We start from the raw sequence: 4,181 nt of genomic DNA on the forward strand, positions 1-4,181 counted from the left end.
CATATAGAAGAATACTCTAAAAATTAGATGGATTATTTATTCCTTACTTTCCTATAAATGCCCATATTCTTCACCAACTGTTATCATTTCAAAACCCAATATCAAGTACTCTCCTTATCTCATTACACTTCTGATTCTAGATCTTCTTTTCAGGATCAGGTGAATGAAGTGAGGACCTTATTCTCTTATGATTCTCTCTTTTCTCCTACCTGCCTCTTCTCAAATTTCTTCCCTTATGATCTCTAAGGATCTACCCTTTGTTTAGAATTGAAATTAAAAAAGATCATTCCCATTTAACTTTGGAAATATGATCTTCACTAAGGATCATATCTAATCAATATTAAATCTTCTAAAACTACATTCTAAATATCTTGAATTAAATCCTTGAACTCTATGTCCCCATGGACGAACCCTCTGCTCATCATGTACATCTTAAGATGGAGGGTTCATTATATATATAATTGTATAGGTTGCTTATAAACAATAATAGTAATTAACCTAGTTAATTACAATAGAATTCAGCTTATCACTGTTAGTGTTGTGTTGCACAGGCACCAAGTATTGAGGCACCAAGCATGGCAGCATCAATGTGGACCAAAGCGATAGAGGTGTCAGCGCAGGCACTGGTAGTGCATGGAGCGTCAAGGCTGAGCATTGAGCACAAGGGTGTTGTAGGTGGATGTCAAGGCATGAGGTACAACTGACTGGCAGATATGCCGAGGGCCATAATCCACGCGCGCACGACATCAAACCCAGGGACATGATGGAGCACGCCAGCTTGCTCCCTCAAAGACGTCTTCAACACCGTCATCCTTGTCGTCGACGGACCACCGGTCAGCATTTCGTCTGACCGTCATGCTGAGGCGCCAACTACGCATGTATCTTTATCGTGTTTTGGTTTCTTTCACCCTCTTCATTTAGTCGTGTTTATCTTTTTGGTCTCGTTTAGTCATCGTCGTCATGTCGTGATGTGTCCGTCATTTTTTCTGTCATTTGTCAGTATCTTTTAAATTTTATTTTGTAAGGGGTCCTTAGTTATTTTGGGCCCCTCCCCGACCCCTTTTATATATTTTTTTTGGTTGTAATGGAGGCCCAATATATAACGCCCCCCCCCTTGTGGACCTCCGTGGGGCCCATTGATCCCCCCTTAAAAGGGTAAAGTGGGACCCTAGGAGAACTCAGACATGTTTTTTTATTTAGTTTCCTCGTTGAGAATTCAGGTCTCACTCTAGAAGGAAGAAGAAAGGAGACAAGGAGGAAGGAGTTTGAACGGGGAGAAGGAGAGTTTCCGCCAGGGGGTTACGGTGAGAGACCCACATCGGGTTGAGGATCTTCTCCCCCAGTAGGATTCTGTCGTGTCGCCGTCAGTCTCCAAGTTCCGCTACCTCCTTACGGCAGGCGTGCAGCGGTTGCTCCGACCATGCTCGTTGGGGACTTGCTGACCACTGTGATTGCTAGCCCATCCTCCGCGCTGCGCTACCTGCGCGAGGGAAGACACTGATCATGCCGAGGCAACCACTGTGCAAATTTCCTTGATTGGTCCCTGAGGAAGGGCTCACTCCTGTGTAGGATGACGCTGCCGGCCACTCCTAAGGAGAAATTGTGGAATTCCCACCAAATCCCTTGCCCGTAGCTGGTCAAAGGAACTGCCATCTAGGGCAGATCCGCTTCGACGGTGTGTTTCTCTCTTGACAGCGTTCAGAGCTCTATTGGGCGGATGCTTGCTGGCCTGTTCTTAGTAGTCCTGGGTTAACGGGTCCTCCGATAATTGGACGACTTTGCTGATGTTTAGGGCATACTCTGGCACTGTGAACAACCACGTTGGTCGCAACCGGCTCCTGTTGGACCATGAATTCAACAGGAACCTTCTTGACAGTCTAAGCTACTATGGATTGCTCATGGATCACCAGACGGTTTGTGCGCACGTGACGACAACCTCCTCTTGTGTGTCATGAGGGGCTCCGATAGTGTTTACTGATGCCCACATCCCTGCTGGTCTATCGCTATCAACGGCGTCACAAACAAATGCCTACCCCTCCCGCTTCGGCCTAATGCTAACGCAGCAATTGCCGTTGAGCTTCAACAGTTCGCTTATGCCATTTCCTCTTTGCACTTCCAGCTGTTCGGCTCCTTGCCTCCAGGTTCTATCTATGTTCCTGCGTCGTGGCTAGTTGAGCTACGCCGGACCTTCTCCGGCACATCCCTACAGTCTACTCTGCCCGAAACCCACACCAGTCGCATTCGGTGCAGATTTTAACAACCAGCACTCGCTGACGAGAATAATTTAAATGAGCAACAGGAGAGGATGGCGTATCTCATCAACGGTGGCTCGTAGTGCAGGATCTCGTCGTCGTAGGTGGCGTGTCGAAGCGGGTGGGGCGGAGAGGCGCCGAAGTAGACACGGCAGCTCGACGTGCAAATGTTGCTGGAGCTTTACTCAAAGGATCGGAGGAAGGAAGAATAGGAGCAGAATGGCCGCGGCGGGCGGTTCAAGTGTCCGGTAAGGTATGGATGGTGCGTCCAGAGGAGTAAGAGCGCGGCAAAACCCGGTGGCGGGGCGAGCGACAGCGCGTGGCACAGGGATTCCAACACGCAGATCTCGGGGTGCTGGAGTTGTTACGTCTCGGACGGGCACTATCCAAACAGATGGAGTTCACCGTCGTCGTTCCCGTCACAAGGTCTGCACCTGCGACTAATTCAGCAACGGTCGGTTAAGAAGCCGGTCGTCGTCTGCAGTCAACGCAGACCGGCATGGCCTCTCGCCTTCGTCCTAACACGCGGGCAAAGGGGTTCCCACGGCAAGAGGCGTCAAATTGCGGCGGCAAGTGACGCCCGGAGGAGACCGCCTGGACCAATCGTCGTGGAAACGGCGGCGGATTCTCCGTGCGGATTTGGGTGCGTCCGAAATATCCCCGACCGAACTGACGGTGAAAATAGACAGGGTGAGGGGAGGACAGGGTTCCCCCTTAGCGGCCAATCACCGAGCAATCTCCTGGATGGGCGAGAGCAAGCTTTCCACCCCCGGGTGAAATCGTGAGTCTTTCCCACAGAGTATGCATGGCGGACGGGAAAATTCCAGCGCGCCCACGGCGGCACACAGGGAGCAGGCTTGCGGGGGAAGACTTTCGATCACCCTTTCCACTTCTGCAAGTGTCATCCAATTCTTCTTCAGCTCAATCTTCTTCCTTCCCCCTCGATTTCCTTCTTCGATTGTGAGGGGCGACCAAGAAATTCCCAACCAACTTCAAAACTTCAGAAATCCTGGTCTAATTTTCTTAGGGCGCCCTCTCTTCCCTTACAAAGGGGGAAGGGATGGCCCCCAAGTGGGCTAACAAAAATGAAGGAAAAAAGGGTCCATTAAGGGGGCCCTTATATAATGGGCCCTCTCATTACAAAATGAAGAGGGAGATTAAAACAAAGAAAAAGATGAGGGACAAGGGAGAAGGGGGGAAAGGAAGGCCCCTCTCCCTTGATGATAAGATGATGGATGGATGAAACACGTTGCGAATGCGACAAAAACACAACAATGCGACGGGGAAAAACATAAAACATGAAAGAAACAACGATGAAAATGATATACGATGATTGAGCATTTGTCACCCAATCTTCGACGACGGTGGTGGGCAATGTGGACGACGTCGCCGACGACCTCTGATGGTGTGCGCCATCATAAGGCTTTGGGAGCCATAAGAAGAAGGATTGGGAGGCTAAGTTGAAGTACGTCAAGCAACGTTGTTCCATAGAAGACTTTGGGGGTTGAGTACGACAAAGCGTCATTGACTTTTTCCTTTTTGGGCATCCTTGTTCATCCCTATTTCCAAGTGATTTTCTTGGAGCTTTCACACAGACATAGCTCGGGCACATGATCGTTGTGGAAAGAATACCTTGAGTAGCATTGAGGATTATCCTAAGCTGTCTAAAAAACAATTGTGTCTCCCATTTCCTCTACCTCACTTCCTACGTACAAAATCCTAGGTTAATTAAAAAATAATAAATAATATAGCTAGAGAGCCTATGATGGCGCGACACAGCCTGAGACTGCAGGATCATCACTCAAGGATCGGCATAGTCATCGACTCCGCCACCGATTCGCGTCCAGCCCGCACGGCAAGCCAAAGTGACGACGCGCGCACCCGGATTCAAATATCCCGGGTAACGAAGCACCATCGTCGATCCTGTTT

General features: G+C 49.4%; 1 long non-coding RNA gene across 1 annotated transcript; it reads right to left on the minus strand.

Annotated features, from left to right (window-relative positions):
• Positions 1–1,169: 1,169 nt before the first annotated feature.
• On the minus strand, positions 1,170–3,279 carry LOC144701257 (uncharacterized). Its single transcript, XR_013580962.1, has 2 exons — positions 1,560–3,279; positions 1,170–1,480 (listed from the first exon to the last, which is right to left on the minus strand). It is a non-coding gene; the product is annotated as an uncharacterized LOC144701257 (long non-coding RNA).
• Positions 3,280–4,181: the final 902 nt, after the last annotated feature.

The sequence above is a fragment of the Wolffia australiana genome, chromosome 3 (assembly GCF_029677425.1).
Source record: "Wolffia australiana isolate 7733 chromosome 3, ASM2967742v1".
In the NCBI taxonomy this organism is placed as follows: Eukaryota; Viridiplantae; Streptophyta; class Magnoliopsida; order Alismatales; family Araceae; genus Wolffia; species Wolffia australiana.